A 15,463-nucleotide genomic window follows, 5' to 3' on the forward strand; every position below is an offset into this window, starting at 1 on the left:
TTTTTTTTTCTTTTGTATTTTTAGTAGAGATGGTTTTTCACCATGTTGGCCAGGCTGGCTTCGAACTCCTAATCTCAGATGATCCACCCACCTCGGGCTCCCAGGGTGCTGGGATTACAGGCATGAGCCACCATGCCTGACCTAAAACTATTTTCTTTTCTTTTGTTTTCTTTTTTTTTGAGATGGAATTTCGCTCTTGTTGCCCAAGCTGGAGTGCAATGACGCAATCTCAGCTCACTGCAACCTCTGCCTCCTGGGTTCAAGGGATTCTCCTGCCTCAGCCTCCTGAGTATCTGGGATTACAGGCACCCACCACCATGCCCAGCTAACTTTTGTATTTTTAATGGAGACACGGTTTCACTATGTTGGCCAGGCTGGTCTCGAACGCCTCACCTCAGTTGATCCGCCTGCCTCAGCCTCCCACAGTGCGGGTATTACAGGTGTGAACCACCGTGCCAGGCCCCCCTCCTTTATTTTTTTTTCTGAGACGGCGTCTCTCTCTGTCACCCAGACTGGAGTGCAGTGGCATGATCTCGGCTCACTGCAACCTCCACCTGCCGGGTTCAAGTGATTCTCCCACCTTAGCCTCCACAGTAGCTGGGACTACAAGCACGCACCACCACACCCGGCTAATTTTTGTATTTTTAGTAGATACGAGGTTTCACTATGTTGGCCAGGCTGGTTTTGAACCCCTGACCTCAGGTAATTGCCCACCTCGGCCTCCCAAAGTGTTGGGATTACAGGCGTGAGCCACCGTGCCCAGGCCTGTCTTGTCTTTAACTGTACCTATACTGTAAAACAGTAGAAGATGAGGAGCTTACATTTATTGAAGGATTCCAGCTATTACATGAACAGTGGATTTTGAATATCACAAGTTTTTTTTTTTTTTTTGAGACGAAGTATTGCTCTGTCGCCCAGGCTGGAGTGCAGTGGCCAGATCTCAGCTCACTGCAAGCTCTGCCTCCCGGGTTTACGCCATTCTCCTGCCTCAGCCTCCCTAGTAGCTGGGACTACAGGTGCCCGCCACCTCGCCCGGCTAGTTTTTTGCATTTTTTAGTAGAGACGGGGTTTCACCGTGTTAGCCAGGATGGTCTTGATCTCCTGACCTCGTGATCCGCCCGTCTCGGCCTCCCAAAGTGCTGGGATTACAGGCTTGAGCCACCGCGCCCGGCCCTGAATATCACAATTTTAGATCTAGGCATTGAGCGTAATAAGCCATTAGTATCACGAAAGGAAAGACAGCCAAACATTATGTGCACCTTGATGGAGGCACATGCTATCATCTATCAAGTATTCTTGTCAAAAATATATAGCCTGAATCTGATCAAGCGTATAGCTCTAACTACCAATACAGATGACAGAGGCACTTATCAAATGGCACCCATGGGATGCAATCAGCAAAATCTAGATTTTATAAATATAAGCAAGTATGTGAAGTTTATGATGACTACCCATTAAGCTAAGCTGTACAAGCTCTAATCTTTAGCATATGGACGTCATCTAGTACAATAGCACCATACAATCACTGATCATACATAGCACATGTAGGTCAAATCATTTCTCATCAACATTCTTTATTTTTTATTTTTATTTTTTGAGATGGAGTTTCACTCTTGTTGCCCAGGCTGGAGTGCAATGGCACGATCTCGGCTCACTGCAACCTCCGCCTCCTGGGTTCAAGCAATTCTCCTGTCTCAGCCTCCCAAGTAGCTAGGATTACAGGCATGTGCAACCACACCCAGCTAATTTTGTATTTTTAGTAGAGATGGGGTTTCATCATGATGGTCAGGCTGGTCTCGAACTCCTGGCCTCAGGTGATCCACCTGCCTCGGCCTCCCAAGCTGCTGGGATTACAGGCATGAGCCACCATGCTTGGCCTCTCATCAACGTTCTTACCACCTCCAAATAAATTCCTTGACTACCAAGCTTTGAGAAACCAACAACCCACTTGGGAAGTATCCCCCTCCTCAGTCAGGGCCCGCAAAACTTTGGGGTTTCTAGACTGAAACTATACCTAGAGTCTAGCTCTTACTTCAAGGCTATATTAATGGCACTATGATCGCCAACTTGTTGCCCTTGAATAAGACATCTTGATGGACTAGTGACTATCTGCTTCATGATCACTCACGGAAGTCCTATATAACTACAGAACAATTTGTTTTTTAACAAACGAATTGTAAGAAAAAAAAGACATGACAAGAAATCTATGCTTTAAGAGATGTTAAAGAATTATTAACCAATTGCAATATGTAGACTTTATTTGAATCCCAATTCAAAAAAGCTATAGGAAAAAAATTATAATAACATGTATGACATAATTGGAATTCTGGGTATTTACTAGTTATTATTAATTGATTCTTAGGTGTGATACTGTGTTTATGTGAAAGGAGCCCTTATATCTTCTTGAGATAGATATTGAAAGATTTACAGATGAAATGATATGATATCTGGGCTATGCTTCAAAATAGTGTGGGAGGAACAAGTGGATGGGGATGTAAACTTGTCATGAGTTGAGACACATTCCTCATGTTTAAGCTGGTGAGGAGTACAGAGGGATTGATTATAGTCATTGATCTACTCTTGTCTATATTGGAAGCTTCCATAATTAAAAATTTTTTAAAAAGGAATGGGACAAATTTTAATAACAATATTACCCTATTGGAGTATGAATGTTATGAATGCTGATTAATTCTCAACATTGATAGAAAAAAATGCATCAATATCATTGTCCAGATGTAAGTGTAACATCAGATAAATAAAAATAAAATATATAATTTTCAAATAATTAGGAGAGGAAAAGTTCTAAGATCTTCGAAATTCATTTTAAGGAAGAAGGGAAATACAGAAACAACACAATGGGAAGGTTTTCTTGTGCTTAGTTAATTCCAAGTGATTCCATTTGTGTAAAGGAGACCCTATGTGTTTATAAATGCATAGAAGAAAAAATTAGAAGCTCAGACTCTTAACTCCAAGGAGGTTATTGGGATTTTAGTGGGAATAAAGGCAGACTCTCATCTTATTTTACCTACTTGTATGATGGATAACTTTAGGTGCCAACTTGATTGAATTAAGAAATATCTAGATAGCTGGTAAAGCATGATTTTTGGGTGTGTATGTGACAGTGTTTCCAGAGGAGATTGGTGCATTAGTCTGTGGACTATATGGGGAAGATCCCTTTTAATGTGGGTTGCACAATCCAGTTGACTAGGGACATGGATACACCAAAAAGTCAAAAGAAAAGCAAATTTACTCTCTTCTTCCTGGAGCTGGGACACCCTCTTCTCTTGGTCTCAGACATCAGAACTCCAGGTACTCCAGCCTTTGGACTGTGGAACTTGAACTAGCAGTCCTCCTCCTTCAGGTCATTAAGCCTTTGGCCTCAGACTAAGAGTTACACCCCCAGCTTCCCCGGTTCTGTGTCCTTTGGACTTGGACTGAGCCATGCTACTGGCATCCCTGGGTTTCCAGCTTGCAGACAGCCTGTTGCAGGATTTCTCAGCCACCATAATCATATAAGCCAATTACCCTAATAAATGCCTCTTCATCTGTGTATGTATGTATTTATCTATCTATCAATTAATCAATCAATCCTCTATTCATCCATCCATCCATTCTGTTGTTTCTGTCTCTCTGGAGAACCCTGACTAATACAACATGATATCTCTTAAATTTTTAATATAAAGCTTTGAAAACTTTATTAAAATACCACAAAAAGAGATTATAAATTTCAGTCATACATAAGGACTGGTTGACCTTGAATTTCACACTCAGTTTTCTGGAGTAGGGGCCCATGTGCCACTTTTTACCTCTACTTTGGTGATTCTATGGAAGTAAACCAGCAATCACACTGGAAGAAATCAAGTCGAGGGGTCACAGAACTTGGCAAGGCTGAGAAGAAGGGTTAGTGGAAATGAGGGAGCAGCAAAAGTGACTGGGTGGCTATTGTGATAGGTGGAGAGAAGAATCTTTTTTTTTTTTTTAGATAGAGTTTCACTCTTGTTGCCCAGGCTGGAGTACAATGGTGTAATCTTGGCTCACTGCAACCTCCGCCTCCTGGTTTCAAATGATTCTCCTGCCTCAGCCTCCCAAGTAGCTGAGATTACAGGCACCCACCACCATGCCCAGCTAATATTTGTATTTTAGTAGAGACAGGTTTTCACCATGTTGGCCAGGCTGGTCTCGAACTCCTGACCTCAGGTGATCGACCTGCCTTGGCCTCCCAAAGTGCTGGGATTATCAGGCGTGAGCCACTACACCTAGCCCAAGATTAACATTTAAGTGGTACACTATGTAAAACAGATTGCCCTCCTTAATGTGGATGGGCCTCATCCAATCAGTTAGTGGCCTGAATCGAACAAAAAGACTGACCCTTCCCTTTGTGAGAGGGAATTTTTCCTGTCTTCAGATTCAGACTGAAACATTGGCTCTTCTTGAATTTTGAGCCTTGCTAGCCATCAGCTCTCCTGGTTCTCAGGTCCTTGAACTCAGGCTGGACCTACATCATCAGCCCTTCTGGGTCTCTAGCTTCTCCACTCACCCTGCAGATCTTGGAACTTTCTAGCTTCTACAGTTCTGTGGGGCTAATTCATTTTTTTAATCCTGTGAGGCAGGAGGAAGTTGCACCATTCCTGGAGGTACTGCAATACCAGGTTAATGCATGGAGTGGATGGAACAAGCTCCCATTCTATCTCCCTTCTCCAAAAATTTATTTAATTTATTGTGCTCAAATAGAGGACACACCAGATACTAAACTGATAAGAATAATGATATGGTTTGGCTGTGTCTGCACCCAAATCTCATCTTGAATTGTAGCTCCCATAATTCCCACGTGTTGTGAGAGGGAGCCGGTGGGAGGTAATTGAATCATGGGGGCAGGTCTTTCCCTTGCTGTTCTTGTGATAGCGAGTAAGTTTCATGAGATTTTATGGTTTTATAAAGGGGAGTTCCTACACAATCTCGCTTGCCTGCCACCATGTAAAACGTGACTTTGCTCCTCCTTTGCCTTCCACCACAATTGTGAGGCCTCCGCAGCCATGTGGAACTGTGAGTCAATTAAACCTCTTTCCTTTATAAATTACCCACTCTCAGGTACGTCTTTATTAGCAGCGTGAGAACAGATCAATGCAATAGATTCTACACTTACTCCTAGGCAAAATGCCAAGAAGTGATGCTAAGACTTTTTAATAAATCACCCCCTACCCTGATTGTGATGGGTTCTATTTTTCTGGAGAACCCTGACTAATACAGATTTTGGTACCAAGGAATGAGATGCTTCTATAACAAGTACCTAAACATGTGGATTGGCTTTGGAACTGGGTGATGGGTGATGTGCAGAAGTTGGAAGAGATTTGAGGTGCTGCTAGAAAAAGCCTAGATTGCCTTGAAGGAACTATTGGCAGAAATATGAATGTTAATGGTGATTCTAGTGAGTTCTCAGAGGCAAAGAAGGAACACACTATTGGAAACTGGATGAAAGGCCATCTTTGTTATAAAGTGGCAAAAAATCTTAGCTAAATTGTGTTGTAGTTTTTGTGGAAGGTACCACTTATGAGTGACCACACTGAATATTTAGCTGAGGAGGTTTATAAACAAAGTGTTGAAGGTGCATTCTGGATTCTCCTTATTATTTATAATAACATATAAGAGGAGAGAAATTAGTTAAATAAATTGTTAAGTAAAAAGCAACTAGAACTTGAAGATTTGGAAAATTCTCAGCCTATCCATATTGCAAAAAAATGAGAAAGCATGTTCCAGAGTGAACACCAAGGGTGTGGCTTGACAATCAGTCCATCAGGAGATTACCCATGGAGTCAATCAGCCATCTCAGCAGAAACCAGGAATAGAGATTGGCATATACGAGAGGAGACACTGCCAGTTTGGACCAAGGAGAATGGAGATGGGACAAAACAAAGGAAGACTTTCAGACTCCTGGGATTCTACATTATGGCACAATAGAGCTATTTGTCTTTATCCTTCAAGAAAGAGCAGAATGACCCTGAAGTTGATTCAGAGATCATCAGGTCTGCCACTCCCACCACAGGCTGAGGAAGCAAGGCTATTTTCTCCTTGATTTCACAGAGTGGGGCCCCTTCTTGGTTTCTATAGGCCAGGCTGCATGCACCCAGAGCCTCAAGGGCAGGACCTCTATAAAGAGTTGAGGGGGCAACATGGCAGTGATGCTGCTGCCTCAGTGGGTCAGAAGGCAGAGTTTCCAATCAAAGGGATTTATTCTTGAACTTTATGATCTTGAGGAATTTGACTTACTAGGCTTTGGATTTCCTTGGGAACCTGTCACTCCTTTCTCCTTCCCATCTTCTCCCTTTTGGAAGGGGGTGTCTATTCTGTGCTTTTCCTGCCACTGTATTTTGGAAACATATAACTTGCCTAGTTTCTCAGGTTCAAAACTAGAGAGGAATTTTGCCTCAAGATGAATCATACCTCAAGTCTCACCCATACCTGATTTAGGTAATATTTAGCTGAGATATTGGAATTCAGAGCTGAGGCTGGAATGGGTTAAGACTGCTGGGGCTGTTGACATGGGGTGAACGTATTTTGCATGTGAGGAGGACATGGATTGGGGGCTCCAGAGAGTGGATGTTATGGACTGAATTGGGTCTTCCTCAAAGTCCTATGTTGAAGCCCTAATCACCAATGTAGCTATTTTTGGAGCTAGGGCATTTAAGGAGGCAATTAAGGCTAAATGAGGTCACGAACATGGGGCCCTACTCCAGTAGGTCTGATCTCCTTATTGGAAGAAGAGAAGTCAGAGATCTCTCTTTCCTCCATGTGTACATAGATGAAAGGCCACATGAGGACACAGAGAGAAGGTGGCTGACTACAAGACAGGAAGAGCAGGCTCACCAGGAAACGAATTTGCAGGCATCTTGATGATAGATTTCCAGCCTCCAGAACTAAGAGAAAATTAATTTCTGTTGTTCAATTTACTCATTATGTGGTATTTTGTTATAGCAGCCCTAGCTGACCGATACAGTTTTTAAGGTTTTTGTTTTGTTTTCCTTTAAATAAAAAGTCTGAGGTCAAAGTAATTGAGTTTTGGGCCCTCCTGTGTACTTGTTCTGGCATAAGTAATTGAGTTTGGGCCCTCCTGTGTACTTGTTCTGGCATCAAAATTTGGAGTGTTTCTTTTTTTTAGCTTTACTGAGATGTAATGAACAAACAATAAACTATGTAAGTTTAAGGTGTATAATTTGATACATTTTGATATATGTGTATACCCATAAAACCATCACTATAGCTTGGCTGACTTAAAAACAAATCAAAGTACAGTACCTGGCCCTTTAAACACACATATGCACGCACACATTCACCTGTAGTGCACACACACTCCAATGCTATATGGCTATACACATAGTAGGAAGGACTAAGCTGGTCAGAATTTACCTTCAGGGAAATCGCACATAGGACACACAGTACTCAAAGGTTTGCTAGCTTGTCTATTTTATTATAATAAACTTTTTTTCTTTCTGAGCCTGGGTCTCACTCTGTCACCCACGCTGGAATGCAGTGGTATGATCTTGGCTCGCTATAACCTCTGCCTCCTGGGCTCAAGTGATCCTCCTGCCTCAGCCTCCCAGGTAGCTGGGACTACAGGCATGCACCACCACACCTGGTTAATTTTTGTATTTTTTTGTAGAGATGGGGTTTCATGATGTTGCCCAGACTGTTCTCAAACTCCTGGCCTCAAGTGATCCACCTGCCTCGGCCTCCCAAAGTGCTTGGATTACAGGTGTGAGTCAAATAAACTTTTAATTCTATTATAGTTATAGATTTACCCGAAAGTTGCAAAGATAGGATAGAGAGTTCCTGTTTTCTGTTTACACAACACCAAGTTTCCTCTATTGTTAGCATTTTACATTACTTTGGTAGATTCATCATAATTAATGATCCAATACTGATACATTATTATTAACTAAAGTTCTCATTTAATTCCAGTTTCATTACTTTTAACTTAATGTGCTTTTTCTGTCCCAGGATCCCATTTGGGATACTGCATAACATTTAGTCATCATGTCTCCTTAGACTCTTCTTGGCTGTGGCATTTCCCCGACTTCCCTTCTTTTTCATGACCTTGACATTTTTTAGGAGTATTGACAACGTATTTTCTAAAATGTGCCTCAATTTGGGCTTGTTTATAGTTTGTGCTTCCTTTATGGTTTGACTTGCATTATGGGTTTTTGAGAGGAAGACCACAGAAGTGAAATGCCACTCTTGACACATTGCATCAAGGTATAAACTATCAACATGACATCATTGATGATGTTAAACTTGATCAGAGGTGTTTTATACCACATAAATTACCCAGAATATATTTTCAGAAGAGATTCTTACACATATTTATTAGCAGTATGTAGTGCCTTTTTTTTTTTTTAACAAGACAAAAGTAAATTTAAATATTTCATTAAGTTTGATAGAGGTGCAAACACTCTTTGGCTTCGCAGAGCCTAGTGAAAAGATAGAAGAGCCGCAGCCAGCGGCTCGGGCCAGGAGCTCAAACTGACCTGAGCTGTTTCCCGTAAGTGTATGTTTTCTTTCCTGATTAGATCATAAAACCCTCCAAGTGGGGATTGTGCCTTTGGATTGGTTTGTCTGCACCTCAGCATTAACCCTAAGCTGCTCAGCATCCTACACACAGTAGGTGGCTGATGTATGCTTGGTAAAAAGCTGAGCAGGTGCTTAACTACTGGTCTGGGATGAGAGAGCCCTGACTCCCAGCCTGGCTCCCTCCTGGAGACTCCTCTCTGTGCTGTCCAGCACATCTCCACCAGCAGGGGCTCTCAGGGGGAGGGTGAGAAAGAACCCACAACAGGATGGAGGTTTTGACTGGGTAATTCAAGGGAGGGTCAAGGATTTGGGACTTTGCTGTGACTTGAATGTTACCAGGAAATGAAGGAATTCTATGATGGGGAATCTCGATAAACCTTATCTATAGAAAGGACAGACTGAAGTGAAGCTAAAGATGTAATTGGTAAAGAAACAGAGGTCACTCACAGCTGAGAGAAAGAGAGGATGTATGGGTTGCACAGTGATATTGTTTGGGTGTTTGTCCCCTCCGATCTCCAAATCTCATGTTGAAATGTTGGAGGTGGGAGGTGTTTGGGTCACGGGGGTGGATCCCTCATGAATGTCTTGGTGCTGGCCTCCCAATAATGAGTGATTCTCACTCTCAGTACATGTGATATCTGGTTGTTTAAAAATGTGTGGCATCTCCTTTTGCTCGCACTCTCCTAGTGATGCATGGGCACCCTCTTCACCTTTTACCATGATTGTAAGCTCCCTGAGGCCCTCGCCAGAAGCAGATGCCAACAGCACACTTCCTGTACAGCCTGTGGGACTATGAGCCAAAATAAAGCCTCTTTTCTTGATAAATTACCCAGTCTCAGGTGTTCCTTTATAGCAATGTAAGAACGGCCTAACACACAGTGCCCTTGCTTTTGTCCCACTGTATCATGGCATCAGAGTGACCTTGTCTGATGTTGTTGTTCTGTGAGGTCCTTTATGCCAACAGGAGAACAGTGTGGCCCAGTTGTGAGTGTCAGAGGAGCTTCTAACAACCCAGGGGCCAGCTGTGAGCATCAGACCAGTGGATGGGTGCCAGGCTGCTTTTGTTTCTTGGTTACTTGGGTTCTGATTTTCTTTTCCAAGAGCTTTACATGATTTATCTCCATGAGTTCTTACAACTGCCCTATAACGTAGGCATTTGTCTTAGTGTGGGCTTTCTGGAATGCAGAACCTGAGACAAGGATGTGACTGGAGCTTGTCTATGGGAAAGTGACCCCAGGAAGCAGGAGGGAGGAAGCAGAGAGAGAGGGGAGTCACTCCAGAGACCGCTATGAAGGTTGCTGCTGTAGGCAAGAGACGCTGGACTCCTGGGACTCTAAGGAGCACTCAGAGAGCCCACAGAGTCTGTGGTAAAGAAGAACTCACAACTTCCTTCACCCATGTTAGGTGGCCCAGGAAACCCCCATGGCCTCTTTTGCCAACAGCTTAGAGACTGGTTCCCCTTGTTTTTCACCCCACACACCTGCTGATCACCAGTGGTGTCAAACCACACTGGCTACTTGGCCTTGGGCTAATGGTTTTTATCCCTCTGGACTTTATTTACCTTTCTATTTTAGGTCCCAAATGCCTAGATGTCATAGGCCATGTCTGTGCATCTGTCATAAGTGTCACAGGGAAAGAATCTCACTGAATGACCCTGCAACTGAGTCAACTTTCCTGGCTTGGGTCAAAAGATGAGTGGACGGAGAACGACACCAGGAGAGCTATTTTCCATGCCATGGAGCTGACTACGTATCAATTTGTACACTTGGCTGTATCTTGCTATGTTTTTCAAGGTGTGTCTATTTCATTAGCAGTTTAAGGTGAATGACCACATATTTGTTCTTTCGTCTCTATCCCCCACAATATGACTGATAGTGAGACATGGGTATGTGTGGGTGAGGAGAGAGGTGGCAGCCCTCTGTATCACAGTCATTGGCCAAAAAGTTGAAGAGGGATGGCTGAGCAAGGAGGGTTGCTGAAGGAAAGCCTACAAACTTAGAGGAGGATGTGTAAAGCTCTGCAAGTCCAAGGGGCTGAGCTCTGAATCTGAGATCAAGAAGGAGGTAATAGAAAAACATGAAGGGGTCCAGCTGCAGAATCCAGGAGCACCCCAAAGACAGTCAACCATGAGCAGCATAAAGGAATGGGGGCCTGTGCATAGGCCCAGGGCAGAGGCCCCCTCATTCACACTCCCTCCTTTGCAGAGGTAGGGACAGGCTGTCAGGCATGTGCCTGTAACCAGAGGCAGAATTCTGGACACATTCTTGACTGTCACAGAGGAGGCAGGGCTGGGCATGAGGCTTTACAGGCCTTTAATCTTCTTGGCTTCTCCATCTCTTGGTCACCTTAGCCTGGCTGTCACTTCACAGAGACCTCACCAGGGTAGAAGCTCGTCTTGGGTAGTTCACTTGCTTGATGGTGAATGGAATTCACAAGAAGGCAGCTGGTAGGGACACGCAGCTGGTAGAAGCAGAGTGTAGGGGTCGGGGCATGGAGAGATCTAGACGCTGGTGCCCAGTTGTGCTCCAGAAACCATTTTTGCTGATCTTCCAAGGCTCAGCTGCCCAATGTCCATTAGAGCTCAGAGCCAAAGAGCCTTGGCAGTTTCAGCAGTAATAATGGTATTGAGGACATGGAGTCAATGCAAGAAAGTAAATTGCTGGCACACTTACTAACATTCCTGTTAAAGAATTTGGAAAAGCATGAGAGCTGCTGAAGCAATTGAACACTTTGTAATAGATTTTAAAGAAAAGAGAATCAGAGATTGAAGGCCCGTGGGGCTGCCCCAGGCAAAAGTTCAGGTTTTGTCTTCAGTTTCGCCCTTCTTGCTGAGGCCCCATTCCTTGTGCAGCTCTCTCCCGTCCACTATCATCAGTGATGTTAGCAAAGGTGGATTGAGCACCTACTGTGTATGAGGCACGCATGCAGGCAGTGAAGATGCAAACAAAGAAGTGAGAACATCCCAGCCTGGGCAGATGGGCGTCACAGGCGAGGTGTCAATATCCCTCTTACCATGGAGCCTGGACTAGGGATGGGTGAGGGACCAGGACACTGAAGCTGTCTCTCTATTATCCTTGTTGTGACAGATGGAACAGTGTTAGTTCTCTAATTTCAGTGCCGTTTTTAATTGCCAGCTCCCATCATGTGACTACCTTTTCTGGTCATGGCAGCACATTGGACATGGTTCTTCATGACGGTCCAAGATGTTGTTAGGAGCGTCGATTCAGGAACACCGAGTAACTTGCTAGTCCTCTCCGGCCCTCAGTTTCCTTATCTGTGAAATGATGCAGTTGAACTTTTGCGAGGACGCTTATCAAAGGCCTTCTAAAAACTAAGTAGAACAGTGCTTTCCATATGCTACCGTGCACGTGATCACCTGTGCATCCTGTCAAAATGCAGATTCTGGTTCAGTAAGTCTGGGTGGGGCCTGAGAGTCTGCATTTTGAACAAGTTCCCGGGTGTTGCTTTGTGCTGCTGGTCCGTGGACTACACTCTGGGTAGCAAGAAAGAAGATCACATCACATGGTGTAAAGGGAAGATACAAGATTTTCTGTCACATAGACCTGGGTTTGAAGTCCAGCGCTGCCATTGTGTAGCCTTGAGCAGGTTTCTTAGTTTTTTGGGGCCTCAATTTCCTCATTTGTAAAATGGGGGCAATACGATCCTACTTGCATGGTGGGGATGAGGGATAAATTAGAGAATGCTTATGAAATGGGTTGCATAATGTTCACATGTAGCAAATACTCAATAATTGACAAGCTCTGCCTATTCCTATTTTCCAGAAAGCCCTTGGTACCTAACCCCTACCACCAACAAAAAAAAGGCCACCTACTTTCTCAGGCCTCTCAGGGGAAAATTGCTGGGGCTGGGTGCATGGGGGGTTGGCATTACATCACTGGGGCTTCTGCAGAGAGGCAGGATCTGCCTGATGCTCCTTTAGATTAAATGTCCCCATTGCATCCAGGATCTACCTTCTCGTGTGTAAAATGAGGCACAGTTGCCATGGTGCTCATGCAAGTGACCCTCACTGTCTGTAAACCCTGAACCCTCAGGAGGCCGTCACACACAGGCGTGGGGACAGCAACCACTTCTGTGCTCACACTCTGACCACTGCTTTCCAGTGTGATTCCTGAATGTTGTCATTACTTGTCGGTAGGCCTCATGTAGTGATGTTGTGGCTGTGCCTGTGGCTAATTTGTCAATTTGTTTTAAATATATTCGAGCAGGACCAATTTCTGTTTCCTTCCTTCCTTCCTTCCTTCCTTCCTTCCTTCCTTCCTTCCTTCCTTCCTTTCAACAGAGTTTTGCTCTTGTCATCCAGGCTGGGGTGCAGTGGTGCAGTCTTGGCTCACTGCAACCTCTGCCTCCTGGGTTCAAGCAATTCTCCTAACTCAGCCTCCCGAGTACCTGGGATTACAGGTGCCTGCCACCATGCCCGGCTAATTTTTGTATTTTTAGTAGAGATGGGGTTTCACCACGTTGGCCAGGCTGGTCTCAAACTCCTGACTTCAGGTGATCCACTCTCCTCATTCTCCCAAAGTGCTGTGATTACAGGCGTGAGCCCCTGTGCCTGGCCAGGACCAATTTCTTTTTTCTTTTCTTTTTTTTTTTTTTTTTTGAGACGGAGTCTTGCTCTGTCGCCCGGACTGGAGTGCAGTGGCCGGATCTCAGCTCACTGAAAGCTCCGCCTCCCGGGTTTACGCCATTCTCCTGCCTCAGCCTCCGGAGTAGCTGGGATTACAGGCGCCCGCCACCTCGCCCGGCTAGTTTTTTGTATTTTTAGTGGAGACGGGGTTTCACCGTGTTAGCCAGGATGGTCTCGATCTCCTGACCTCGTGATCCACCCGTCTCAGCCTCCCAAAGTGCTGGGATTACAGGCTTGAGCCACCGCGCCCGGCTAGGACCAATTTCTTAATGCTGTCCTATAGAAACAGAGGCAAGTACTTGTGGCCTCTGTTACTCTTGTCTTGTTTATTCTTGGGTACATCTCCCAATTCCCCATAACCTCAAGAGATCCCACTGGTTGATCTCTTTCCTTTGACATTCAGAATTCAAAGACTTATTGGTTTTGCAGTTTCTTGCGAAGTGTTCCTCAAGCATGTTACTCAAGCAGGTTCCTGGCAATGAATTCCTATTTTGTTCCTGCCCCTTAAACCCAAGGTATCCGCAGTTCCTATGGGCTCTACTTTCAAAATTCAGCAGGCATCTGACAGTGTAGTGATGCCTCCCTGAGACCTGATTCTCTGGTGTGGGCACCTGCACTGGTTTCCCTGAGCCTGGCTTTCCTAGGGCTACCCTAACAGAGCATCACAAACTGGGTGGCTCCAGCAATGTAAATTCACTCTCTACCAGTTCTGGAGTCCAGAAGTCCAAAATCAGGGTGCCAGCAGGATCCTGCTGTAGGACAGGATCCTTTCTTGCCTCTTCCAGCTTCAGGCAGCCCCAGGCTTTGCTTGGATTGCAGGAGCATAACTCCATCCTCTGCCTCCATCTTCATGTGGCCATCTTCTCTCTGTGTCCGCGTCTCTGTGCCTTCACATGACATGCTCCCTGTGTGTCTGTCTGTGTACACATTTCCTTCTGTTTACAAGGACGGTAGTCACATTGAATTAAGGCCCACCCTAATGACCTCATTTTAATTTGATTAAATCTGCAAAGACCCTATTTCCAACTAAGGTCACATCCATAGTTACTGGGAGCTAAGACTTTAGCACGTCTTTACTGGGGGACACAGTTCAACCCATAACACCCTGCTCCCCCACTTCTTAACATCCCCTCCTTTTCCACTCATCTTTCAAAAATCAATACATACTAATTGTTCACATTTATGGGATACATGTAATATTTTGATACATGCAACAATGTGTATTGATCAAATCAGGGTATGAGGATATCCATCATCTCAAACATTTATTATTTCTTTGTGTTGGGAATATTTCAAATATTCTCTTCTGGCTATTTTTAAAAAGAAATAAATTATTACTAACTATAGTCACTCTACTGTGCTATGGAACACTAGAACTTATTCCTTCTATCTAAAGGATTTTTTGTCCTATTAACCAACCTTTCTTTGTCCTCCCCATCCAGCTTCCACTCATCTTTTTATAACGCAAATCAGATCATGTCACTCCTTGTTTAAAACCTTCCCATGGCTTCCCATCACATTTAAAATATACTTGACATTCTTACTGCACCCTTTTACCATGGCCTAAGACCCTCATGGGCGCTCAGGCCCTGCTGACCTCCTCGTCTTGTCACTCTCTGCCTGGCTTCCTGTGCTCCACTGGCCTTCTCGCTGGTCTTCTTGCTCTTCCTCATGCTCTCAACTCCACTCATTGCTCCAGCAGCCCCTCTGCCTGAGAGGCTCCCCCACACATAGTCACCAGGCTCACATCTTCTTGTTTAAGTCTCAACTCTCCCCCTGCCACGCCTTCACAGCAGTCTGCTTCACATGTCCGATCACTAATTTATTTCTTAACCAGCTTCATTCCCTCCCCAGCACTCACCACTGGACCATGCTATATATACAGCCTTGCACATCCATTCATAATCTGCCTTCCCCTACTGAACTGGAAGCTCCATGAAGGCAGTTCTTAAGCACTGCTGTATCTAGGATGTGGATCATGGTAGATGCTCAATCAATATTTGGTGAATGAATTAATAGATTAATGAAGACGCTGCTTCATTTGATGACCTTTTCTGTTTTTCTCACCAGGGCCATCTTTTCCTTTCTTCATAATGGACTCTGCTCTCCTTTCCTAGTACCCTCCCAGTGTTGACAGCCATTTAGTGAATTATTTTAAATACATGGGTTTTTTGGTGTGTGTGTGTATATATGTGGATACTTAAGAGGCATTTTCTCATACTTCAAGACTTTATTTTTGAAACAGTCTCTAAGCTA

At 44.3% G+C, this 15,463-nt stretch overlaps 1 pseudogene; it reads right to left on the reverse strand.

Moving 5' to 3' along the window:
* Positions 1-4,612: 4,612 nt before the first annotated feature.
* LOC111546221 lies at positions 4,613-4,775 on the reverse strand (annotated as a pseudogene).
* Between the last annotated feature and the right edge of the window lie 10,688 nt (positions 4,776-15,463).

The sequence above is a fragment of the Piliocolobus tephrosceles genome, chromosome 11 (assembly GCF_002776525.5).
Source record: "Piliocolobus tephrosceles isolate RC106 chromosome 11, ASM277652v3, whole genome shotgun sequence".
NCBI classification, from domain to species: Eukaryota; Metazoa; Chordata; class Mammalia; order Primates; family Cercopithecidae; genus Piliocolobus; species Piliocolobus tephrosceles.